Consider the following 27,472-nt stretch of genomic DNA (forward strand, 5'->3'; position numbering starts at 1 on the left):
GTTGGTTTTTCTCATTATCCCAATCTCATGGAAGACTATTGTCTCAGTTATTTTGCTGGGATAAAACACCCTGACTAAAGCAATTTAAAATAGAAAGGGCTTACTCTAGCCCACAATTCAAGAGTATACTCTATTGTAGTGAGTCGTCAGGAACTTAAAAGCAGCTCAACACATCATGTCCAGAGCCAGAACCAGGAAGTACAGTGAGGATGAATGAATGGCTTCTGTTCAGTTCCCTTCCTCCTCTTCTATAGATCAGGAGCCCAGCCAGAGAATGGTGACACCCACATCGGGGAGGTCTTCCTACCTCAACTGATGATGCCAAGAAAATCCCTCAAGTGTTTGCACAGAGATCCATCTCTCAGGTGGTTCTAGATTCTGTTGATTAATGCTAAATACCACACACACTGATTACACCACATGTGCACTCCCTGGATAAACCATTGTGGCTAGGGAATGGGTACCAGCTGTGGACTATGAACCCTCCCCTGTAGCTCTCTGAGTGCAGACTAGATGTGATGTACTCACCCATCAAAGTTACATCAGGCCCTCTCAGTGAGCAAAAGGGGGAATCAGGTCATCCCAAGGACCCTCATTTTTTCCTGTTTAAAAAAAATACATATAGCGGGAAGATGACTCACTTAACCACTGTTCTTGCAGAGGACCTGGCTTTAGTCCCCAGAACCCACATGGTGGTTCACAATCATTGATAACTCCAGTTCCAGGGACTTGGATACCCTCCTCTGATCCCCCTCAGGCATCATGTATAAATGTGGTGCACATAACATACATACAGGCAGAACTCTCATATACATAAAATAAAATCATCTTTAAAAAATACTTGTAGATAAGTGCATTGCAATTTTACACATGCAACAGTCCCTGCCTTACCAATGTTTTGATTGATGATATTTTATTATGAAATGACCTGGTGGGTAAAGAGCTCTTCATAAGCACACGTGTGAGGACCCGAGGTCCTATTCTATACACCCATATAAAAGTGGGGCAGATGGAGCCGCCTAGAACCCCAGTTCTCAGGAGCCCTGGAACAAATTGGCTGCTTGACTAGCCACATAGTCAGTGATGAGTCCAAGTGAGAGGCCCTCCTTCAATGCGTAAAATGGAGACACGATCAAGGACGCCAACCTCTGGCATCCGCAGACACACGAAAACACATGTATACTCACATACATACCATAAACAGGAAAAATGAGACAATGATAGATTTGCATTTGGCTCTTTGCCCCAGATTAAGCAACAGTGAACCACGGTTCTCGTCAGTCACATGATCACAAAGGGAGAGAGCCCGAACTCCAGGCTGTTTGGTAGGCTTGGTATATAGTTTCATGACCTAGCGCAGTTTCAGAGGGGTTAGTCGGGCTCCACTGTGGGCAGAGGAGCATCTGCAGTTAATCTGTGTGTGCTCTGAATCGCACTGGTGTACTCAGAACTGAAAAATCACACTTCCTAAGAGCCATCATCTCTTTGGACTGCGCTCCTCCTGCAAAACTGAATAAGCACTTCCCCAAAACTGAAATAAAGTCAGAGTATCCATGTCAAAGAAAGAGCACGTTTGAATTGTGCCCAAGCAGTAAACTTCTCCAAGGAGACTGTGGTCACTGGACCTTCATAAATGGAAACTGCAGAGTGGCCTCCGACACGGCGATTTTCACATCGCCTTTTGAGCATCAGATTGCTTTTGACTCTCTGGATGACACTGAGGCTGAAAGCTCTGACTCACAGAGATGCAGAATAACAAACCCAACTCGCCAAGCCCTGCTGGACGATGTGAATCGTTCTGGGTTGACCTGATGCTACCTCATTTTCTGCAAGCCCGAGTGAGCTCTTCTCTGGCGTTATGTGCCTGAAAAGGGCTGGCTGGGGCAGCAGGCATCAGCTGCTCATCTGTGGTATTTCTACCTCACATGCTGTCCCTTTGGACCAAACAACAAGGCCTACAGAGGCATGTGACCTCTGTTTTTACAATGTTCATATCCTGAACTGTATAAGAAAGCAGACTGAGCAAGCCAGTAAAAAATGCTCTTCCATAGCCTCTGCTCCAATTCCTGCTCTGCTTAAGCTCCTGCCCTGATTTCCCCCAGAAATGGACTTGTTACCCGGAAGTGTGAGATGAAATAAACCCTTTCCTCTTCAGGTTGCTTTTGCTCACAGTGTTTCCTCACAGCAATAGAAGCATAACAAAGACAGGGACCAATCAATACTCATGTCAAGTCTTTGCATCATATTCTACCACGGTTGGGTTTCCTCTTCTACCTTCAACTGGAGATACTCTCCGGGAAGCTTTCACACTGAAACCACAACCAGTCACCAAGACTGTCCTCTGCTTAGGAGGGTAGAGCCCTATGTTCCTCTTCTGTTAACTGGTGAAACTTCCAGAAGTAGTGGAGAGCTTAGATTCCAAGTAGGACCAGTTTTCAGGTATCCATAGCAATTGACCAAGGTCTCTGTTGGTTACTGTTCTAGCACTGCTTGAATAAAGTTACAAAGGCCAATACTTTGAGGGATTCTCCCCTTCCCCTTGGCATGTGCCACAAGAACTCACCGGGGCATGGAATCATGGCTTGTCAAACGTGAGCATGGCAACATCTTTCAAGGTTTCTAGGAAAGACCTACTGACTGTTGTTTTTTTGTCTTGGTTTTGTGTGTGTGTGTGTGTGTTTGCTTGTTTGTTTGTTTTGTTTTTATTTTTTGATGACGCTATCTCCTCAACCCTTTGTCTTAATTTGTTTTCGGTTGCTATAACAAAGATGCACAAGACTGGGAAGTCTGTAAGGGGTAGACGTTTATTTCCATCACAGTTCTGGAGGCTGGGAGTCCTAGATTATAGTGCTGGCATCCACCAGTGTCTGGTGACAACTTGCAGCTACAACATAACACAATGGGGAGAGAGCTGAATGTGCCAGCTGAGGCACCTCTTCTTTTAAAGTCACCGTTATCAGTAATGGGGGGCACCATCCTCATCACCGCATCTTATCCTAATGAAGGCCCCATGTTCCCAATGTCATCAACATGTGATTTGGATAATTTTGATTCAACTTGTAGGGATTGTGTTCAAATGGCAGTGACCTCTGGCCAGCGGTCTCTTTCAGTATAACATTCTCTGGCTCTTTTTTCCTAGGACCGGTGCACTTCTTCTGGACCCCCTCATCCCAGCTAGGACCTGCTCCATGGGGAAGCCATCGTCTTGCTAACCTTGCTAATATCTCCCCATCCCTTGCCCAGTTGCCTCATCTTGATGCAGACATCCATTCTTGCAAGTGCTCTGGCTTAATGACATTTGCAGGACAAGCTGGAAACTGAAAGCTTCCACCAGCTCTCTACTGTTTCAGGGGAGCCCCTCAGTCCCTCTGCTGGTCACAATGGTGGCTGGTGGCCGTCGCCAAGGGCCCCATCTCATTTCCTGTCCAGGCTCCTTTCCCTGTCTTTCCTCTTTGTATTCCTCTAACATCTTGCCATCTTTACCCATTCCCGTGACTTCTCTTTCCTATTGGCACAGACACAACTCTGAGTGGTCACTGTCTCTATTCGTCTACATTCCTTAAATCCCGTGAGTCTCAGAAGCATTTCTGTAGACTTCAACCTGCCCAAGCCATCTTCTTCAAGGTCACTCATGACTCCACTGTTAATGAATCCACAGTCTGGTCCTCACCAGTTATTCAGGACATGTAATGAGGCCTCTCTTGCCTCCATGAGAAGCTTGGCACTCATTAAACTTTCTTAGGCTCTAACCACTGAGCTCTTCATTTGACCTCAGTTTCCCATGTCATCTTCCTTCTTCCCACCTTCGGAGTGTTGGCACACGCCTGGGCACGAGCCCCAGAACTCAGTTTGTCACTCTGAGAAATAGTTTAATCAGAAATCTCCGAACACAAATACATTTGAGAGTAATATGCAAGAAATATGGCTACCCAAGCCTCAGGACTTGAGTTTGAATCCAGAACCCTGTGAGAAAGCCAGGACTGATGGCATATGCTTAGTCCCAGTGCTGGGTGGGCAGGGGCAGTTGAATCTGTGGTGGATTCTAGGCCAGTGAGAGACCCTGTAGACTGCACCTGAGGAGTGATACTCAAGGTTGATCTCTGACCTCTGGCCTCCACACACGTAATAAAATGTACAAGTAGGCAAATGTATTGGTCTTTCAAAGTTCACGAGAGCCTGAACACTCCTCAGCAGCTCCACCTCTCCATCACTGGGCCTAGTCACCATCATCGTCTTTCCAGTGGCCCCTCCCTGCTTCTTCCTACCAGTCCCTTCCCCTCTCTGCCCCTTTCCCCTCCCTGCCTATCCTAATCAGGGAACCATTCCTTTTTTCTCTAACAGCCTTAGTAAGATATAATTCACAGCCAATCAATTCCCCCTAATGTATACAATTAATCAAAATATCAATGTCTTCTCTGAGTTTGTGACTGTCATTATGGTCACCTCAGTACTACTCCAAAAGTAACTCCCACATGGTAGCTGTCAGCCCTATCTTTCTGTCCCCTAGGCAACCACCAAACTACTTCCTGTCTCTTCAGATTTGCCTTTGCTGGGATTTGCTAGAAACAGGATCCTCTATGGTGGGCGCTTAAGTCAGCGATTCTTTGATGCCTTCCATGGATCATGTGTGCCTGAGCACTTAGACCCCCTCCATGGCCTCTGCTTCAGTTAAGAAGACAATGTTTTTATCATGCACTAAACTGTGACGGTTAACGCTGGCAGCTTGACAGGCTCCAGAATACTAAAGAGGCACATCTGTGAGGGATTTCTTGATTAGGTCAGCTACAGTGCGAAGATGCACCCTGAGTGTGGGTGGGACCAGTTCACGGTCTGGGATTCAGGGCTGAACAAAGGAAAAAGCAGCATCCATATTCTTTACTTCCCAAATGTGGATGCAACGTGAGCAGACCCCTCAAGTTCCTGCCGCCGTCCCCAGTGATTTCCACTCAAGAATGTTTCTCTCTACTCAGGAACTCTGAGCCCAAATCAACCTTTACGGTGTGTTTGTCAGTGTACTTCATCACCGTGATGGGAAAGGCAACTAACCGACGGTCCTGGTGTGATCCAGCCCGAGGCATCTCTGACCCTGGCACCGAGGTTTCTCCTCACCCACCCGCCCTATTTCTAACATTCTAGGTTCCTCACCCTTCTTCCTACACCCCTGCACAGGCTTTTCCTTCTGCCTGGCATCTCTTTCCTCAGATGTCCCTAGGATCCCATCTCTCTACCCTCAACCCCACCCCATGCAAATCTCTGAGCACCTGTCTGTCTGTCTTTTGGTGAGGTCTACCCTGAGCTCTGTTGCCTTTTGGTGAGGTCTGCCCTGTGCGCTCCGGAATCCTCCAAGCATGGCTTTCCCCAGTCTCGCCTGTCGCTGCCACTCACAGGTCCTCTGTTCTTCCCTTTCTTCCTTCCCAGACATCTCATGTGTGTTCTGTACGTGAATTGTGGGAAGGTCTTGAGGTTTATAGCCCAGCCCTGCTTCCCACTTTGCCCAGAAGTCAGCATATTCCCACTGCCACAGTTGTGAGCTGCTTCTACCTCCACACCTTTCCTGACATGGTGGGCCACACCCTCAGACTGTGAGCCAAAACAAATCATTCCTCCCTTAAGTTGCCTCTTTCCAGGTATTTGGTCACAGGGATGAGGGAGGTAGCTAATTTAGAGTCCCTGATGAATATCCCTGGTTATCACCCGTGGGGCATATTCAGCTCCCAGTCAACATGTAGTAGTAGCAATTATTGGACGTGTGTCTTAGGAGGCCAAGCCAGCTCATCAGAAAGACATCTGCTTATCTTCTTCCCATCATTCAAGTTACAAAATCCAGAGTCAAGTCAGATTCCATGGGGAGGAAGGGCTAAAAGAAATGCAGTACACAGATACAGTGGGATGTTATTACAACCATACAAAATGAATCTCATCACTGTGGCAGCATGGATACAGAACATCCCAGAGACTGAATCAAACCAGACATGGAAAGGGAAAGATGAAATTCTGTCACTCTGTGCTGATTTCAGGTACCTGGGCACGGCTGCTCGTGCCTGCAACCCCAGCACTCGAGACTGAGCTGGGAGGACCATGGTCTCAAAGCCAACCTGAGTTAGGTAGCAAGAAAGGGTCAAGGGGAGAAAGAAAAAAGGAGGCAGGAGGGAGACTGGGAAAAGAAAAGATTTCTCGAGTCTGAGAAAGGTGGGGAGGAAGAGAACCAGGTAGACAAAAGTTACCAAAATGGCCAGGAGTATTCCTTTCTCTTTTTTTTTAAATAACATTTATTTCTATTTTATGTGTATGGGTGTCTCACCAGTATGTGTATGTCTCATATGTGTGCAGTGCCCACAGAGGCCAGAAGAAGGTGGTAGATCCTCTGCAACTAGACTTACAGCCAATGGTGAGCTGCCGTGTGGGTGCTGGCGACTGAAGCTGGGTTCTGGAAAAGCAACAAGAGATCTTAACTGCTGAGCCATTGCTCCAGCCCCCATTGTTCTAGTATATTCTACAGCACAGGCAGGTAACCATAGTTCACAACACCTTCTATAATCTATTTACTTACTTGGCTGAATTAGAGTCCTGCCAGACAGCCTAAGACATTCTCAAGTTTATGATCCATCAGCCTCAGCTTCCTTAAGTGCTGGTATTACAGGCACGCACTACCATGTCCAACCGTATTATACGGTTCATAAAGAACTACAGTTTCATAGGTTCCCAACCTAGAGAAATGAGGAATGCTCAAGGAGCTGGTGAGTTTAATTTCTCTGATTAGACCGTGACTCATGGTATGCTGGATGGACAGAGAAAAGCCCCTTAACCAGACACACGGTGTGTCCCATTAGCACACCGTGCCTATGATGAGGTACAACACTTTAATGTCAATTAAAAATAAACAGAACAAAACTGCCGTGTCAACATCCAAAGTAGATGGCTGATGAGTCACAGACTCCCATCAGGGGAAGCCACAACTGGGATCCCAAGGGACACTGGCTGCCTCACCTGCAGTGTATTCCAGGGAACCGGCACTGCCCCAGTTCCCTTGGGGCCTCCTCCAGGCTTTCGGAGAATATCTTCACCCCGAATGGAAGGCCAGCTTCAGCTCCTCCATGTTGGCATCTGTGACACAGACTCCACCAGGGTTCTCCGTGCACCCAGGCTGGGTGTGTTTGTTGTGAGGGATTCAGAGCCTCTGTGAGGTGAGAAGGAGGACACTGGAGGGTCTGGCTAAGAATTCATCCTTTAACATCTATAAGATTGTAAAAGTAGCCAGCTGTGCTGTCTGTCCCACAGGCTTCGGAGGGGCAGGTGCCTTCTTAACTTCTCTTTTTCTTCTTCTTCTTCTTCTTCTTCTTCTTCTTCTTCTTCTTCTTCTTCTTCTTCTTCTTCTTCTTCTTCTTCCTCTTTTTTGTCAAACACCTGGCATCTGTGCTTTGGCAATTTCAGAGATGAAGTTAAAACGGGAGGACACAGATGTTCCAACCTGCTTCCTTTCCCCTTGACATTTCCCTAACAAAGACTCTGGGCAGCGACACAGAGAGGGGCCCAGGAGTCCCTCACAGCCTTCACCTTCATTAATTCTGTCAGTAGAAAAGTCGAATACCACAGGTTTGATTGTTGTGTTTTTCCTAAATCCAAACAGCAATGACCCATGCCAGCCTACTCTCGTGAAGCCACACTTAGTAGGTCTTGTTTGGCTCATAATTATTAAGACTTCAAAGTAGCTGAAAGAATGGCATCTTAGCTTAAGCTCCTATAACAAAAATCCCCTAAGTCTGGGTGACTTGGCCATGTACTTAGTCATATACCTCATAGTTTTGGAGGTAGCAAGTCGGGAGGGAGGCATTGGTTGAAGTATGGTGAATAGAGGTCAGAAATGGGACCATGTGTGTTCTTACAGAGTGGGTGGGAAAGCCTGTTGGGGTTCTCCTTATGCAAGCACTAATCCGGTTCACAAAGCTTCTCCCCTAATATCAAATCGCCTTCCAAAGGCTCTGTCACTGGCAGCCTGAGCGCCATGGCTTCTGCTGAAGCAGGAATTCTATTTGGAGACTTCTAAACTCACGAGACACGGGGATTCTTGACTGCATCACAGAAAAGAATTTCAGGGCAAGTTAGTAGGAAACACAGTTGGAGTTTATTAAGGAAATACCCTTTTTTTTAAAAATTGCAGTTATGTGTTTATGTGTGTAAGGGGAGTATATGTACCTGAGTAGAGGTGCCTCAGAGGCCACCTAGTGGGTGATGGGTACGGAGCATGTGTCCATGTGTCCTCTACAAGAGCAGCAAGCGCTCTTAATCCCTAAGCACTCTCTCTAGACCTATGAAAAGGTTGATAATACAGACTAAAGAGGGAGGAAGGGAGGGAGGGAGAGGGAGAGGGGAAAAGGAGACAGACAGAGAGAGAGAGAGAGAGAGAGAGAGAGAGAGAGAGAGAGAGATCTGTACATGACTTTGAGCAGCTGTTTTATGCCAACTTTTTAAAGGAAGGGAGGATTATTCATGAGTTAAGGCGGGGAGTTCCAGGAACAGGTCTGGATTTTTCCAAACTAGGGTTACTCCCCTCTTCTGTTCTCACATGGGCTTGTTTGCTGTAGCTTAGTGTCAGATGCATGATGGGAGCAGGCAATTTGGCAGAGCTCATGAACTGTAGGCTGAAGCAAAGGACAGCTGGCCTCATGTGGTTGGCTGAGCGGTTTCCAGCTTGTTTGAGTTGGTCTTGTATCAGCTGTTGGAATGGTCTCATGGTGTTTTGTGTGTTGCAGCTCTGCAGTTGGTTGCATCAGACTTCAGCCACCCAGCAGTTGTCCTGTTTGTCTAATTATCTTGCCTCAGCCCCACTCATCCCATCCCATTGAGGACCAGGCTTCTGCATATGAACTGGGGAGTCCATAGTAGATCAAGAAACCCTTGATAGAGTCTCCATATCCAGCCCTATTCCTTGCTAGGGTCTTGGAGTCTCAGAACGATTCTGAGGTTGGATTTCTTCATAGAACTGGCACACTAAGTTTGTGTGCCCTCGAAGAAGTAGTTGGGACAATTGAGACTGATGTCCACCTCTTCCTGTCTTATTTTCTTAGATATAAGGTAGTGATTATTGGTCCTGAGACTGGAGTGAGGGAAGATCCCAAACCCTGTATAAAGAAGAAGTATATAGAGGTTTGTGTCTCTTTGGATGAGTGTGTTCACTATTCTGCAGGAGGCTGTGCAGCTGGAAGCCAGGGTGTAACTGGTCTCAAGGATAAGCAGAGTCTCTATTTGGGGGCTGGAACCACGTAGTAGGGGGGTACCTGAACAATGTCTCAAGCAGGAGGGCATCTGAGGCCCTGGCAGGAACAGGAAGTAGGAATGATGCTTGAGCACTTCAGAGAAGGGAAGGATTCAGAGGAGAGGGTAATCTTTGTCTTGGGCAAGAGAAGGATGGTTGGAGCCCTGCTAGTCCAGCATGGGTTCCTAAAGTGAACTCTGTCTGGGGAGGGGGACCCAGCCACAAACAGGACCAAACTGGTGCTTGTCAACACTGGATTCCATCTTTGCTCCAGGAAGAGGTAGTCTTGTTCTCATCTCCATCTTCATGTCTGACTCTCCCCAGGCAAGACCTAGCATGGAAGCCTTCCTCTGGCCTTTTACTAGGGGGCAGGATGGGAGCAAAGCCCCACTGGTGGAGGCTGTCACAGTTGGTGGAATATGGGCCAACATACAAAGGCCCTTGGTCCCTTCTATTTCATGTACTCCAAGCTTCTAGCCTCCTCTTGGACAGGACTCAAACCCAAAGGTCAGTCTGACCCATGTTTTCCCCTCTGACGCTCAAGGTCTTGGTAACAGAGCATTGCAAAGAGGTGATGTGTAGTTCCTAGCATCCATGTATTAGTGGAAGGGAACTAAATCCAGGTGCTGGGAGAATCTACACTGTAGATGCTAGAGGAAAGCAACTGCAGGGGCAACAAGCCAGGGTTTCAAAGCTCGAATAAGAGTCTGTCAGTGCCTTAGTTCACTTTCTGTTACAGGTGGGATAACTTATTTAAAAAGCCCCATGGTTGTAGAGTTCAGGAAGTTCAACTCAGCATTGGTACCTGATGAGGACCTGCCTACTGTACCATAACATGATGGGTGGGGTCACATGGTGGGATAGAGGAAGTGTGCTAGATCAGTAGTGTATCTCTTCTTATAAGATCACTGATGCTATCATAGGCATCTCCCCACCAGGACCCCAAATGACCCTAATTATCCCAACAAAGGGACATCATCAACACATAGATTCAGCTTCTAAATTCCCAATACTCTGACTTTGGATGGTGCATTCAAACCATAGCATCTAGGAAGTACAGCAGCTGGACACTCTGGGCAGAGCAAGCCATGTTTCCCAGCATGCACAGGGGTTTGAGTGGTGCAGGGACCCACCAGTGTTTGAACAGAAGCTGCACATGTCTTATTAGGTGGGCTGGGCAGGTTAAGTGAGGGAACAGGACCCTAAGGAGGCCACAGACAGAGTGGCTCACATTGTACCTGCTCTGTCAGCCACTCTGGGGATTTCACTGATGAGGCAGGGTCTAGTGGAGGCTCCAGTCGCTGTGGGGAGAGGTCGGAGGCAGGAGACCACATACTGAGGTCTATGCAGAAGCCCAACATCATGGCAGACAGGAGAGAGCCTACATGTCAGAGAGTCAAGACAGAAGATGTTAGACGTAACCAATTCTTTACATGTGTAGATGTGGCACCTGCCAGGACCGGGGTAAGAAAAGACACCAGGTTCCATGGTAGAAGTTCCACTCCAGAAGAGTCAGGTAACATCTAAGGGTGACTGAAGGCAGCTGGGCAATATAGCCCAGGAGGACACAGGGTGCTTTATTCCATTGAAACAGAGGCTCCTAAACCTGGACCGTGGTTAGGAGGATGAAGCTGTCCTCCTGTCTCTGCACACCACAGTTTTGGAGTTAGAAACAAGCCCATGTGTGAGTATGCCTTGGCTTTTTTTTTTAAAGATTTATTTATTTTTTTATATGTAAGTACACTGTAGCTGTCCTCAAATACTCCAGAAAAAGGCATCAGATTTCGTTACGGATGGTTGTGAGCCACCATGTGGTGGCTGGGACTTGAACTCGGGACCTTCGGAAGAGCAGTCGGTGCTCTTAACCACTGAGCCATCTTGCCAGCCCCATGCCTTGGCTTTTTATGTGAGTTTTGGGCATTCAAACTCCGTTCCTCATGCGGAAGCACAGAGCCCTCTGTGCACTGGTCCATCTCCCCTGTCCCTGCTATTGTTTCAGAGATCTGTTGGGATGTGTTCAGACATGAGAGCCAAGAGTGGTTTTGAGCATTTCCATTCTCTAGGAAGTTAAAGATGTTGTATTCCGTGACTTTAATTAGACCAATAAATAAAAGATTTTAAAGTATTGACGCTAGGAACAATGGGAGTATTGTGAAACTTTAATGAAAGGAACACAAGCATGCAAATATATTTAATCAGGGGACTTGCCAGGGAGTGGCTCTTCGCCATTTTTTTAAGTAGCAGATTTCACCAGAAGTGGCATCAGAGTCACGAGAAGATAACCACCATCTGCAAGTGTATAGGCTCCTTCCCAGACCTCCGACTCCACACAGGCTCACACCAGAGCTGTCTCCACAGCTCTCAACAGTGCCCTGAGATGTACTATTTTCCAAACCAAGAATTGAGGACTAATTCGAAAACAATTACAGTAACTTGCTTAAAGTGTCAGAAATCACTTGAGAGTCCTTGAAACCCAGAATGGAACGACACTTGGGCTCTACATCAGGGGAAAGCCCAGGCTTCCGATTTGGGATCAGAGCTTTTTGGTTGGTGGCTGTGGGATTCGGATGTCACTTCTCAACACTCTGCAGAAGGCAGATAGTCATGGCTAACACACAGCACTGCTGTGAAGATGAATTGACTGGATACTGGCCATTCCTGCTTAAAACAATGCCTGAGACAATTTAAGAGCGACGTGACCCTTTATTAGGAAGCCCAAATGGTTGCCATGGTAGCAGCCAGGCCTGCTAAGTTGTGGTTATACTTGGGTTGATCCAATCTCTCACAGATGTACTTGCTTCCCCAGATGGAAGGCTGTTTCTTCGTTTAACTACAGAGTGGCGTGTCACGGGGCCACATAAGCCTGGGATAAATGCAATGCTGTCTTCTGGGGGCATCAATCCTATTTTTATAAGATCTATAGGTTATGAGTCCTTTATCCGAAGTGTTTCAGATTGCATTGCAGCTTTTGTTTTTTACAGAAAAGAGTTTTGCATTATATGGTGGGATGTCTCAGGGAAAGATTTTGTGTACACCTGTATCTGTAGCCTGAGGTATTTTATAAAGTATTTTAATACCCTTGTGTTTAATAGATATATGTCATCAGAGGTCAGGGATGTAATTTTCTTCCTTTCTTCCTTCCTTCCTTCCTTCCTTCCTTCCTTCCTTCCTTCCTTTCTTTCCTGTCTGTCTTAAAAAAAAAAAAAGATTTCTTGTTTATTTAAGTCTGTGTCCATGTGAGTGTATGCGCCTATGCCTGTGCCTGTGTTCAGAGGCAGGAGAGGACATTAGGTGTCATCCTCTCTCATGCTCTCTCTGTTCCTTTGAGCCAGAGTCTCCCCTGTACCGAGGGCTCACATCTTCTAGGCTGAAAGCCAGCAACCTTCAGCAATACTTCTGTCTCTGCCCGCCCTGGAGCCTGTGTTTCATGCATGGGTGGGGCCCCCGACTCATTACCTGCATGCTGGATCAGAACTTGGGTCCTCAAGCCTGCACAGCAAGCACTTGCAACCACAGGTCCATCTCTCCAACCCCAGGCCTGGAGTTTTTCTCTTGGGATATCATGAGAAACCCAAAACGTTTCTGAGTTTGGATTTTCTGGCTAGGAATTGCTCAAACAGTTCCTATTCCATGAGATAAAATTCTCACATTTTTCAGAGGCACAATGCAAGACTAGAATAAAGTCCTACTTTTGGTGAACTGCACATTTGTCTTGGGCATGGTGGCGCACGCCTTTAGTCCCAGCACTCGGGAGGCAGAGGCAGGCGGATTTCTGAGTTTGAGGCCAGCCTGGTCTACAAAGTGAGTGCCAGGACAGCCAGGGCTACACAGAGAAACCCTGTCTCGAAAAAACCAAAAAAAAAAAAAAAGAAAGAAATTGCTAAATTTACAAGAATTGTATGGGAATTTGGATTAAAATTGTATACAGACTTGACACAGATCAGATTTGGACACCTCGTTTTCAGCTTGCTTGTGAACTCTGAACTGCTATAGTGGCAGAGCCCTCAGGGGGCTGAAGTGCTTCCTGGAACCACATAAAAGTGCAGTCTGTGACCCTGGAGTCTGGGACACCTTTTGGTGAGGAGTTTGTGATCAGACATGGTAGCCTCAAGGCACCTTGTCTCTAACCAACCGGTTTCATGAGTCCACCAATCTTTTTAAACGTTTGTTTTATCATTAAAAGATAAGGAGTGACACGTGTTTATTCGCAGAGTTGTGATGTGCACAACCGGCTGCAGCCTTACCAGCACTGTCAGAATAACGGATGAATTAGACCCCACCTATTCTTGAGCCCTAACCCACTTCTTTAAGCTTAAAGCATTTATACCTGTCCAATTTCACAAATTTGTTTCTCCCTGATTCTTCCCCTTTCCCTCCCCCTCTCCCTCTCCCACTTCCTTCCCCCTCCCTCTCTTCCTCCCCATCTCCCTCTCCCTCCCCCTCTCCCTCCTCTCTCCCTCCCCCTGTCCCCTCTCTAGCTCTCCCTGCTCTCTCCCTGCCCATCTCCCTCTCCCTCCCCCTTCCCCTCTCCCTCCCACTTCCTCCGCTCCTCCCCCTCTCCCTTTCCCTCCCCTCCCTCTCTTCCTCTTCCCTCTCCTTCTCCCTCTTTGTCTCCCACCCTCTCTTCCTCTCCCACTCTCCTTCCCTCCCTCCCTCCCTCCCTTCCTCTGTAGAGTATTAAGATGGGTCTTACTCTGTATCCCAGGTTAGTCTAAAATTCACTATGCAGCTCTGACTGACCTTGAACTCCTAGTAATTATCCAGTATCGGCCTCCCTTGTACTAGGATTACCAAGATCATCATACTAGACTAAAAAGTAGGTTTCCTGTTGTCTATTTGTTTGACAGTTTGTTTGCTTTGTGGTGCTGGGGTTGAGCTCAGGTCCTTAGAAATGTTAGGCATGCGCTTTTCAGCTGAGTCACATCCCAGCACTGAGATGTTTGACCAGCTAAGAGCACTTGCTGCTCTAACAGAAGACGGAGTTCTTTCTCAACACCCACATCAGGCTCCTAGCTCCTGTATGTCCAGCTTCAGGGGACATGATACCCTCCTCTGGCCTACATTAGCATCTGCACACACACACACACACACACACACACACACACACACTCAGAAGTGCCAAGCAGGCTGGATTTGTTTCTATCATGGGGTTACTCTCGTATAATAAAATGAAATAATGTCAATCAAGTACTTAAGGCGGGCCTTTAGATTTTTTTAAAAATTTGTGTTAGTTGTATGTGTGTTTTGTCTGCATATGTGTCTGTGCACCACCTGTGTGCCTGGTGCCCATGAAGGCCAGAAGAGGACATCAGGTCCCTGAGAGCCTCTGTGTGGGTGCTAGGAACTGAATCCAAATCCTCTGGAAGAGCAGTCAGTGCTCTTCTGTGAGCCTTCAGGGCATTCCCGAAGTGGGCATTTTTTAATTAGTGCATGGGTAAAGGAAGTGTGTATAGACTCCAACGCCCAGCTGTGTGAGGCACTGATCAAGCCCACATCCCCTGTGTCTTAGTTAGGGTTTTACTGCTGTGAACAGACACCATGACCAAGGCAGCTCTTATAAGTGTTAACATTTAAGTGGGGCTGGCTTACAGGTTCAGAGGTTCAGTCCATAATCATCAAGGCAGGAGCATGGAAGCATCCAGACAGGTATGGTGGAAGAGAAGCTGAGAGTTCTACATCTTCATGGGAAGGCTGCTAGAAGACTGGCTTCCAGGCAGCTATGATGAGTGCTTTAAAGACCACACTCACAGTGACACACCTACTCCAACAAGGCCACACCTCCTAATGGTGCCACACCCTAGGCTGAGCATACAAACCCATCGCTCCCTGGCAGTTGGATGTTTCAGAAATGGAAGCTGAGGTTGGCGTTATTAAGCCCCTGTTCTCCTCCAAGGCTCATCCTGTGAGCCTACGCACATACTCTTCCTGGGCCATAATGTATAGTTGATGTATATTTGAAGCCAGCATTCCCACTGTGCGGGGCCAACCATGTGTAAGTCCGTGGTCGGAAGACCACAGAAGTAGCTCAGTCTCAGAGGGTCAGTCACTGGGTCCCAAACGCTGAGGTTACATTTTCTGGTGATCCATACTGCATACCCACCCACCTCTGCGAGGTCCATCTGCCTGCACTGCTGTACCGCAACTCCTGCCTGCAATGTCCATTCATTCAGTCTATAGCTCTGTTTAGCTCTGTCCACTTGCCTGGCTCTGTACACCTACACTGTTGCTTGCCCACTCCTCCCACCTACAGGCTCCGCCCACTAACAGGCACCGCTCACTGCCCTGCCCACTCAGTCCCTCCTCCAGCCTGCTCTGCCCCTCTGCCCGCCCCAATCCTCTGCATCACCCATCCGGCTTTGCTTTCCCCAACCCCACAGGGAGCTCCTCTCTCTAAACCACTTAGTCCTGTGATAGATTTCCTCTGGCAAGCCCGGCTCATCGATCCTGACTCTCAGGGATTTGATTACAGTGTTTTCGAACAAAGTCAAAAGTAGATTCCACGAGAGGGCTACAGTTAAGTAATTACGGTGCTTTGGTGCTGTGTGCCAACACCCAGGACGAAGCCGGTAAGGACGTCAAGAGTAAAAGGTCAGAAGATGAAATTAGAAAAAACGAGAAGGTGTTATCAAGGGATGTCTGACCTAGACTGGCGCAGACTCCCAGCCGACCTAGAACTCTGAGCAAGGAAATCGTAGAAATGAGCCATTTCACGCTTAATCACAGTTTCCCACAAAGTACTTAAGAAATGAGGAGGGAACTGAACTTGGACAATTAGCGTAATTAAACATTCATGGTGCTTGCTGCCCATTTCCTGCCCAGGGATATCTTAGGAGCAGAAGCATGGCTTTCTCCTTAGAGGTGACTTCAAGAGCAGCTGGCAGAAGGTGGTTTGCTATGGGGCTGAACCCTAGAGCCCTGAGTTGGGACAGGACCCTAGAGAGAGTTGTACTGGTGGCAGCCTAGGTTGGTAGGGAGACTGACACTGACCTGGTTGTCATGGAGATGGGTGAGGGATCTGGTGTTGCTGACCCATTCTCACATGAATTTGGATCTCTAGGTGTCACTACCTCTCCTTTGATTCTCTTAGGAAGACATGGTGGGAGCTCTTGCCTTTATCCTGCCATAGCTTTTCAGGGGCCCTGAATACTGACTCTGGGGCCACTGCCAGGACAATTATGCCCACTTTTCACATGGGGAAACTGAGGCTCATGGTTGAGAGGGTGGTGGCTTCCATGTCACACAGCTGGGAGGCAGTCATCGATCAGAATCCAGGTCACCGGCTGACATGTCCCCTCTTACTTCTCAAGAGTTTGTGGGAACACTGGGGACCCCAATTTATCTTAGGTCAGCTGCTGACATTTCTGCCCAGACTTTAAGATCCTTCATCTAAGGGAGCCTGGCTTTCTAATAAGATATTGTAGATGTCAAGTGCAAGATATTGTAGATGTAATTGGAGTGACGATAGCATCTGAAGTCAGGTATTGTGGATGTTTCTGTGTGGATGGTGAGGAATGGGGCAGGCGGAGGGATGATATCTGTTAGGCATGGTTGTCTGGAACAAGTCTAGCATGTGCCTAGGTTTAGGGCATCTCCAGGTCCCTGACTTTGCTGTTTGGTCAAAAGAGATATCAGAGAGTCACAAAGCAAAGGCTGTTCCCTCTGAGCTGAGGGTCTTCAGTGATGCCACTTCACTTACACTCAGGCTGATCACTGGACCATGGGAGAAGGGGAAGGAAACAGAGGTGTGGCCCTGGCCTGGGGATGCTCTGGGCTGTGGGGACCATCCCTCCCCTTTCTGGGAGGATGGAGACCTGGCTGGTGTCTAGACAGGTTGCTGAGTGAATGGATCGATACCAGCTCTCTGGTCACCTGGCACGAGCCTGCTTGAAGTTGCTTTGACGGTCTTTTCTTCTTCACCCAGTCGGCAGCTTCACATCCGGGTGCCCTCCCTGCATCACCCATCCGGGTGCCCTCCCTGCATCACAGGCCCCCCGGGGTTTCAGACTTTCATCCTGTTCCTGAGCAGTGAATGCCCACAAAAGCCTTAGGATCTGCAGGTCTCCAAACAGCCTCCTCTTCCTCCCACAGGGCTCCAGTGAGCTTCTCAGGCACAGGAAAGGGTTTCCTGGAGCAACCAGCCACACCAGGAGCCCTCTCCCTCTGCATCCCACAGAGCTCTGTCTGTTAGTTCTGTGGGTTCATCTACCGCTTGCACATGAGCTGTCTCCTCCCCATCCAGTTAGAGCCGGGGTTGTTCTGAAGAACACCACATTCCCTCACATCTGCAGCCTGCTTAGAATCTCTGGTCTCTCCCCATCAGTCTCTCTCCACATTCTGAAAGCCTCCTTGCCAGAACATGGCCGTTCTTTGGCCTTCCCTTCTGCCTTCTTCTATGGTCTCACCGTCCTCACCACATAGGGTTGCCCAGTGCTTTTATTCTTTTGGGGCCTATGTTACAGATTCCTTTTTCCTCAGCCAGGCTGGCCTGGGGAAGGTAAGAAAGAGAGCACCTTAGCCCTCAGCTTGCCTCTATCTGAGCCACTCCCCAATAGGGTACCAGTCTCTATCCTAGGGTCTGATAGAACATTCTTGAGCCAAATTCGAGTCATCATGGCCCAGGAACATGGAGCTAGGTCACCCCACTTTCCATGGTCCAACATGGAAGCAGTTTTTGTAGCAACAGAACAATAAAAGCTATAAATAAAAGCATTTTAAAATGCACTGGTGGTGGACAGTATCGGGGGGGGGGGGAGGAATTTGAGGAATCTCCACTATAGCATCTTTAGCTCTTCCTCTAGCAAATGGTCTTTTGTGAAGTTAATGTGTTCCAAGGGTTTTTATCTGTCTATCAGGATGTTAGATTTGACACAAAGGTGGGCAAGGAATGTCTCTTTAAAGGGCTAAAGGTAGCCAGCGAGAAGTTACAATGGCGCTACCAGATCAGCAATGGTCCAAACTCTTCACAGACATTGACATTTTATTAGTCAATGTATGAAGACAGCTTCTTTTCAGGGGTTCTTATTTACGTGGCTAACTCACTCTGCGGCCCTACAATATCTGAGAGAATACGGTCTGACCCACACTGGCTTACTGGTGTCCCTGTCCCATTTAAATTTCGTGCCAGTGTTTAAAATTAGAGACAGAGGGCCAGGGCGCTGGTTTGGTGGGTAAGGTGTCTGCCTCTGAGGATATGAGTTCAGATCTCTAGATCGGCATAAAGTCTAGGTGCAGTGACTCCTGCCTGCAACCCCATCCTGGGATTGGGGGTGAGTGACTGAGACAGGAGAATCCTGGAGGCTTCTTGGACACCAAGCTGGCTAAATAGGGAGCTCTGTGTTCAGTGAGAGACCCTGGCTCAAACACTAGGGTGAGGAGGAGCAATAAAGGAAGACACCTGCCATGGGCAAGCACACCTGTATACACACAGGGGCACACCTAAACATACAGAAACCCACGTGCAAGCATGCGGGTGTACACACCTTGGCAAAATACATTTTTAAAAATTCATAGGTATTTGGTGGGTATGGTGACTCAAACCTGTAATCCCAACAGTTGAGAGCTAGAGACAAGTTCCAGCCTTGATTACACAGGAATTCAAGGCCAGCCAGCACTACATGAAACATGGGGCGGGGGGGTGGGAGGGCAGGGAGAGGGAGAGAGAGAGAGAGAGAGAGAGAGAGAGAGAGAGAGAGAGAGAGAGAGAGCAGAGACACTAGCATAAACCCAGGCTCTCAACCTTCTTACACATAAAGAAGGCCCAACATCAGGGATGGCTTCCTGCCAGTCACTGCTATCCCGGTTGGCTGGAGGCAGCCTGCCCCAGAGTACATACACACTCATATCCCCTTGCCCAGAGGCCACGCTCACACTTGGCTTTTCCTATGGGAGCAAAATATTTTTCAGGAACAAAAAAACAAAAGATAAGCCAAGAGGAGTGCCTGTCTTAAGGCAGGGGAGAGAGTGTATTTCTTCCTGGAAATGCAGAGGGGTAGGCTTAGGATGTAAACAGTGCGTCTGGCTCAGTGAGAGACTTTTAGAAGTACACTCATTCTCTTGCTTCTGCAGACAGAGTCCCAGCAGCTGGCTCCGCAGGGACTCCAGTGGTCTGGGAGGCCTGAGTGAGAGCTGCATTTGGCTTGGGGCCTGGAGCCAAAGACGGGTGGCCCCTGTGTGACTATCCGTGTGTCGGGAGCCATGGCAACCACTCTCAGTGACAACAGGCACCCACTGTACAGCCACAGTGAGCCACAGAGTCCACCCTATCTTGCTAAGCCACCTCTTCTGCAAAGGATGATCAGGGAAGAGACACACATCTCTTTCCCATGTGCGCAACTGGCTGCTCTTTCAAGAGAGAGGAGCACCCACAGAGGCTTCCATTCCCACAGCCTCGTTCCGCCCTCTCCAGCCTCTGTTCAGGCGCAGCATTTGGATAACGGTAGTTTTCCGTCGAACCAACAGATCTTGGTGGCTCAGTTTCTTCATTTCTCACCAAATTCCATGTAGTTGCCTGGAAACCTGGAGAAGGGTCAGAGGTTGCTTAAGTTCTCCAGGAACTCACCTTAGGGAGCATGAGTGGGAGCGAGCACGTGCGTGTGTGTGTGTGTGTGTGTGTGTGTGTGTGTATGCACGCGCACGTACATGAGCAAGTGTGTATGGACATATGGACATGTGTGGGCTAGAATGAGTGTGTTATTGTGTATGTCCATGTGTGACAAGTATGTATAGTCAATGAATGTTTGGATGTGGATATGTGTGAGGACAGCCGTGTCATGTTTGTGGCTGTGGAGGTATGGCTGATTCTCTGTGAGTGGATGTATGAAACTGCAATCAGCATAGCAATTGCATGTGGGTGTGAGTGCGGGGTGATGTGTAGTGGTCACATGACTGTGACCGGAAGACTGTGATACTGCACAGGGTCTGTAGTAGAAGTCACAGCAATACATGGAAAGTGAGCAAAGAGAGATAAGACAGAAGTGGAGGTTTGGGAGTGCTATGGTGGCTTGTCTTAGAACCAGAAGCAAGTAGATAGGAACTGCCCTAAACATAAGGTCCCATCCTGGAAGGAACAGGATTCCTGCACAGCAAGTGGTGGCTAAGTCTTAGGAGGACAGGGACTGCTGCTGAGTCCTGTAAGGTCTCTTGTGCTTTAGTCAGAGCAGGCACCCTGTCTTGTGCCCCCTCCCCCACTCCCATCCCATGCCCAGACCTCTTTACTCACCGGCATCATCTCCCACTGACCTGGCCTGCTGCTCCCTGGCACGGCCACATCCGCTTTTTTTTTTTTTTTTTTTTTTTTTTTTTTGCAGAAAAAGGAAATGAATGATCATGATTTGGGGAGACTTGCCTAACTGTGCCTGTCCTCTGCAGCCTTGGGCTGGAGAAGTGGGCTTGGTAATCTTCAGCTAGAGAGGTGACTGCTCTCTCCACCCCTTGCCCCTGACTCTCAGGGCAGGGCTAGGATCTGAACTTGCAGCACGAATGCCCCCCTGGACCTCCCACTCCCTCCCTGTTTGTTAGGAAAAGCCCTCCCAGGCTGCCGGACTGATCAGATTTGCTGGACTCAGCTCTGGCTCCAATTTCTGATTTCCTTCCTTCTCTAAACAGGAGTATCAAATTAAGCTTGGTCAACACTGTGAGCTGACAGCAGGCTCTGTGCCGCCAGCATCACAGCTGCGCCTCCGGGGTCTGCGGGAATAGGGGAGCCCCTGCTCACCTCCTCCACCACAGCCCTGGTCTTTCTCAGGTAGGAGGCAGCATGAGAGAAGGGCTGGTGGGACCCACAATGGTGTGGAAAAGCCACCACCCTCGGGGCCCCAGGTACCAAATATGCACAGGAAGACAAATGGGGTGGATTCAGAACCTAGGGGACTGAATGACTTGGGGGAAGGTCTTGAGATGTACCTCAGGGGCCTCAAGAGCTAGCAGCCTTTCTGCACTTGAAACTCACCTGTGGGAGGAGGCAGGCCCTAGGGAGGATGCACAAAGCCAGGCTCAAATGTCTGCTGCCTCTGGAAGACAGGGGAGAGGCCAAACGGACAGAAAGAAAGATCTTGCTTGGTCCCACATGGAGCTTGCACCAAGACATAGTTTGGAAAGAGACTGTCAGTGCCTGGCACTCTCTGGGAGAGGGGGTGGGATGCTACCGGCTTACTGTCTTAGTGTCTTGGGCTGAGCAGGATATAGGAAGGGTCCAGGAGAATGGCAAGCTGCCCGTGGTCTCTAATGTGGGGTTCCTCAGGGCAGACCCGAGGAGCCTGGCTGCTGCCCACACTGCCACCCATTACCCATCATCCCAGGAGGCACTGGGGCCAGGGAGGGGTTTATGTGTCTCCTAGACTGTCAATCAAGCGGGTGTATCCATCTGGCAGGGATGCTCTGTTCTTGTCCTCAGCATGGGGGAGAGGAGAGAGGATGCTACCTAATCCTTCCTTGGGCAGGTCAGGGACGGAGAGGGACATGAGGAATAGTGAATAGCTGATCACTCTCCCCCTCCAGAAATCCTAACATGCCTAAGGTTTGCCTAGTGTGAGACCTTTGGGAATTCCCAGTATGTCTTAGTTAGGGTTTCATTAATATGAAAAGACACCAAGACCACAGCATTTAACTGAGGCTGGCTTACAGTTTCAGAGGTTTAGTTTATTATCATTTTGGCAAGAAGCACGGCAGTGTCCAGTCAGACATGGTGCTAGAGGAGCTGAAAGTTCTACATATTGATCCACAGAGGGCAAAGCTTAAGTATAGGAGACTTCAAATCCCACCCCCACAGTGACACACTTCCTTCAACAAGGCCACACCTCCTAATAGTGACATAAATGCCTATGGGCCAAGCATTCAAACACATGAATCTGTGGGAGCCATTCCTAATCAAACAATCACACAATGTTGATGGACAGACAGACAGACACACACACACACACACACACACACACTGAAGGAGAGACAACCACCAGTGAGTCCAGCCTGTGGGCTTTTGTCCCTGGAGCTGTTCAGGGCCTATGGTACTCAGCAACCCTGAAAGCTGACCCTCCACGCCTTACTTACTAACACAGCCCACTAACACCCCACTGTGATAGGACTCAGTTGGCAGAGTGCTTGCCTAACAAGCATTAGGTCCTGCGTCTGCTCCCCAGCCATTCACAGCTACAGTGCCAGCACTCTGGTGAATGGGTCACAGAGCTCAGAAGTTCTGGGTCATCCTCAGCTTCCTACAAAGTTTGAGGCCATCTTGGACTACACGATATCCTGTCTGTAAACAAGCAAATGAATGAATGAGTGAGTGATGAACGAATGAATGATGAATTAATGAATTCCAGTGATCCCAATGAGTCCAAGACATCAAAAAAGGCAGCAGTGAGGCCTGTCCAAGGGTCGCGCGATATGGCCATTCATAAAAGCATGTCTCTGCTTTCCTGCGTGTGCCACAGTGCCAACCTCAGTTTCACGCTGGCTAAAATCAGGTGGGGCTGACTGTGCCTCTGGGTCACTGCAGTTTGGTTCTGCAACAATGTCTAAACCAAAGCCAGAGGCGCTCATGCCTGCAGCTGCCTGTCGTCCACTGGGGCCAAAGACAGTTGCTGCCTCAGAGTGACCTGTCAGTCTCTGAGGTCAGTACTGCTGCTGGAGTCAGACAGGGCCGTCCTGCACTGCTGGCCCCTGCGGTATCTGCTAGGCTTGTTTCTACATCTGTCTGACAGAAGCCTTGTTCACACCTACGGGGCAGCTGTGGATAACAAACCCAGAAGCATCAGGTTTAACAAGACACTTGTAAAGCCCCCTGTCTTGCTGCTTTCTGTTACTAATAGCACTCTTGTTCCCGGGTGAGGAACACAGCTGCCGTTGGCCTTCTGGCTGGCAAAGTGCCCAGCTGGGGCAGGGCATCACACGGCCAGAGACAGGGGACCTTCAAGGAACCAAACCAGCATGGCTTTTGGAGCAGCTTCCCTTTGTGAATCCATTCATGAGGTGGGGCCCTAATCACATTGAGAAGACCCCTCAGCCCTGCCTCCTAATGGCTCCAAATGGGGACTAAGTCGCAGCACGAGCTTTGGACAGAATTAATTCACATCAGAGCTGCACCCCGCCCGAATGCCCAACGTGGAATGTACTTTGGACCAAGCTTCCACTGTTACCTCCATGGACATCTTTTATTGTCATGCTTTGGCTGAGGTTTGTGAGGAATTAGCACCCAACCTGTGGTACCACCTCTAAATCCAGGTAGCAGCCAGGAAGAACATGTCAGCCCATTCCTCTGTTTGCCTGGACTCTGGACAGGACCAGGAGGAAAAGAGAGGGGCAGGGGAGTGAGGAACAGGCAGGAGACGGGGAACCACTGCAAGTCTGGCATCTGAGACCTCCTGCAAATATTGGCCTCCAGCTCCTGTCAACCAAGCCTGCATGACATGGGGTCAGAGAACCGAAGGTTGAGAGGACTCCACAAACAGGGTCAGTACCAAGTCCCGCTAGAGGTCTGATCAGGGCCGTGGCAGAGAGACTGAGGCTGGAGTGGGGAAGGTTTCAGAGACTTCAGGAGGAGAAAGGAGCCAGCTTTGTGGACAGAGGAGAGGCAGGTCCTAGAGTGGGGCTGGTAGACAAATGGTGTCATGAATGGAGATATAGAAGGAGATGAGGAAGGCAGTCAGTCCTCAGGGGATCCAGGACATGTGGGCTGTGAGGTGCCTCAGGGCTTTGTGGGGCCAGGAAGCTGCTCAATGTCCACATTGGGGTCTCCAGTGTGATCATGGGCTTGGACACTGGAATCATTCATCCTGAGCCACACACTTCCACAGGCTGTATGTGACAGAAGCCTGGAGTTTGGGGTTCTGCAACATTGGTCGACCCCACTTAATGTTTTCCTGCTCCCCCACATTTTAGATGAGATCTAAGGAATCTCTATGGGGACCTATGGGGGGGGCGTCTGTGTTTTGTTCTGAAGTTCACGGTAAATATTTTCATTCAGTCGTCTGCCAGTCTCTACACTGGCTCTCACCAACTGGCAGCATTGTGCTGAGGAGACACTGAAAAGAAAACTCAGGGCCAGTTCCCTCCCCTGGGCATGCTGCTCAGCAGAGAGACTGTTTGGTGTCCCCCTAGGCCAAGGCTGGTCTCAGGACGCTCCTAGAAGAGACCCATTCAGGACAGGGCTTTGTTGGCCTCTCAGCCCCAAACCTCCCTAGCCCTTGGGGACTCCAGTAACCTGGTTGCTGAAGGGGTGGGGGTGCAGAGGCTTCCTGGAAGATGGTACCAGGAGATAGGTGGGTAAAGAGGGTCCTACACAATCCAGCTGTGCTTGGTGACAGAGTGAGACAGGGGTGTTTTGTCACCTCAGGTGAGGTCTGGGGACAATAGGCAACCCATCACTGCTGTAAATAAAACTTGCAAGGTGCTATGAGAACTGGGTATCCAGCACAGAGGCCCCCACACTTCTCCAGAGCTGCTGTTGCACAATGTCCCCAGGACGTGTATTTAGGGGGGTTGGCCCATTTTTAAGGCCTCAGACCTTAATTACTTAACAGGTTTTCTCCTCACCCCACACTGGGCTCCTTGAGAAAACAAGAGGTGAAAGCCTAGAGCAGAGAGACTGTCACACCTCAATAATCTTGGGGTGCTTTGACCAGAGTATCCAACTGGGGTCAGTGCATATGATGGTGTGGGGTCATGCTGGGACTCTCAAAAGACAGAAAGCCAAGTGAGTTGATTCAAAGAAATGGAAAGGTGGGGGAAATTGGGGCTGTATTAGCCATGCCACCATCTATTTGGGTCCATTTTTCCTATGGCTAAAACAAATGCCTGAGATTCATTTCTTTATAAAGAAAGATTGCTTGTCTCAAAGCTCTCCTCTCAGGAGACCCTGTCTGTGTGGGCCCTCTCATAGTCAAGCGATCACAAAGGAGATTACTAGCAGAGGGGGTCCCTGGGGGTCAATTAGTCAGCGGACTCAGGACCATGGCTTGCTCTTTCATTACAACTTATTCTCATGGGAACTAAGTCTCAGTGAATGACATGGCTCCTGTAAGGGCCATGGCCCCAGTGACAAACACCTCCATAGTCGGTTAAAGTCCCATCAACTCTCAGATAACCATACAGGGACAAAGCTTCCACCACAGGATGGTACACCTTTGGGAGTTGCTCTCAGACCTTACCCCAGCCTCAGCACTTGCTTATCACTATCGTAGTTTCATTTCCTGTCACCATGATAACATACCCGAAAAAAGCAAGTTAATGGAGAAAGAGCTTATTTGCCTCACAAGTCCATGTCACAGCCCGTCACAGCAGAGAAGGCACAGCAGCAGGAACGTGAAGCACCTGTCACGTCTACAGTCAAGAGCAGAGAGCAATGAATGAACTAATGCATGCATGCTAATTAATGTTCAGATCACTTTATCTCCTCTCCTACAATACAGGATTCCCTGCCTGGGGAATGGTGCCACCCATAGTGGGCAGGTCTTCCCATTAGTCAAGAACATCCCCCCCCCCCTCAAATGCCCACAGGCTAATCTAATTTAGTTAATCCATCACTGATTCCCAGGTGATTCCAGATTGTGTCAAGTTGACAAAACCAATCATCACAGCATCCCAGTTGTGGAGAACAGAAAGAAAAAGCCACCCTGGAATTACACATTGTGGTAACTTTCTATGTACAACAGCAATGTTCTTGGAGGTCACTGCCCTGGATGGACACATGAACACTTCAGAAGCTGGGGCTTCAGAATAAAGCTAGGCTGGAGGTGGCTTTTCTGTAGGTCTGGAGAAGGTGACAGCTTTGACCAAAACGAAATCAATGATAGACACCCAGTATAGAGGAGCTCACTGTGCTACCCTGCTATTGTAGCTCTGAGAAGGCAAACACACACACACACACACACACACACAGGGAAGCCAGGAGGCTCCATGTCCCCCACCGAGGAGCACCACCCGGTGCCCTGGGAGAACATTATCTATGGACCTTGCCATGGGCGGGGAGGTAAAGAAGTTCCCTTGTCCTTCTCCAGAGCCTCTTTTTGTCCATAAAAGGCCTTGAAAGGCACCTGGGACCCCCTGGGTACTCATTCCCCAGAAATGGACAGTATTCCAGCCCCCACCTACGAAAGTCACGCAACTAAAGCTGTTCCTGCACCCCTTCCTTCCCCGCTTTACACCCCAAGTCATAAAAGTGACACAGAATGAGCTGCATCTGTTGGAGTTGCAGAAATTAATTCAGGTGCGGTAATAAAGTTATAAAGACTGGGCTGAAATAACCATAATGAGCTCCTTTTAATAAAACTCACCAGTGGGACTCTGTGCTGATGGCCCCCGCGGGGCTGAGCCCGCTCTCTGCTTCCAGAGCCTCCAAAGAACCTGCCTGCTGCCAAACAGGGCCTCTTGCCGTGCCCTGATTATGCATCTAGGTAAACATATTTTATCTTAATGACCATCTTTGGGGGAATCTGCAGTCACAGAGTGATTATGTCTTCAAAGTTAACAACCAGAGGACTGACCTTCCTGCAGATGACCTCGCCCAGATCGGCTCCACAGTGTGCGTTCTGTGAGGCTGCTGCCGCCCAGGATGTAAAGCCTAACCATAAGCCCCTGCAAATCCCCAGCAAGAAGAGCTGGGGTTGGGCAGGGAGATGCCACAGTTGAAAAAGTGCTTACCTGCAAGCATGCGATCCGAGCTCTAGGCCTTAGAACATGCATAAAAAGGCAAGCGCAGTAAAGCACACATACACCTGCGTTCCCAATGTTCCTATGGGGAAGTGGACCGCACAGATAGGAGACTCCCGGGAAGCTCATGAGCTAGCCTGGTGTAACCAGCAGTGAATGCCACCTGCAACAAGGACTGAAACCTGAGGTTGTCCTCTGACCTCTACACGAGCACTGTGACAAGCCTCCCTCTCCCTTTTCTAAGCAGTGTAGTACATAAGTGGTCCCTGCTCTTCCTGAGCCCGAGGGAGGGGAGCGATGTGTTCTAATTTGCATGGATGACACCTGGGGGCAGCAGTGTGGTGTGATTCCTCTGTCTGTGCACCAAGTGCCTTAACAAGCTGTGCTTTCATCCAATCACCTTGCTTAGCCAATGGGGATCTGTGACATCCCAATGGGTCACAAGCAAGTGACAGTGAAGGCAGGGCACCAGACAAGAGCACTAGGAGCCCAAAGCCAACCTGTTGCTAAACTATAGGAAAGCATTTTCTTCTAGCATTTACATGAGTTCATTCTGATCATACCAGATTGTGTTAGTCA

At 48.9% G+C, this 27,472-nt stretch overlaps 1 protein-coding gene and 1 long non-coding RNA gene across 2 annotated transcripts in view; one reads left to right on the forward strand and one right to left on the reverse strand.

The window, feature by feature from the left end:
- The window catches only part of Adamts2 (ADAM metallopeptidase with thrombospondin type 1 motif 2), a 201,201-nt gene that overhangs the window by 98,654 nt on the left and 75,075 nt on the right, over positions 1-27,472 (forward strand). The gene's annotated exons all lie outside the window — the stretch shown is intronic.
- Positions 21,873-27,262, reverse strand: LOC110304830. Its single transcript, XR_002379111.1, has 6 exons — positions 26,957-27,262; positions 26,728-26,841; positions 26,518-26,633; positions 25,892-25,994; positions 25,455-25,555; positions 21,873-22,973 (listed from the first exon to the last, which is right to left on the reverse strand). It is a non-coding gene; the product is annotated as an uncharacterized LOC110304830 (long non-coding RNA).

Source organism: Mus caroli, chromosome 11 (assembly GCF_900094665.2).
Source record: "Mus caroli chromosome 11, CAROLI_EIJ_v1.1, whole genome shotgun sequence".
NCBI classification, from domain to species: Eukaryota; Metazoa; Chordata; class Mammalia; order Rodentia; family Muridae; genus Mus; species Mus caroli.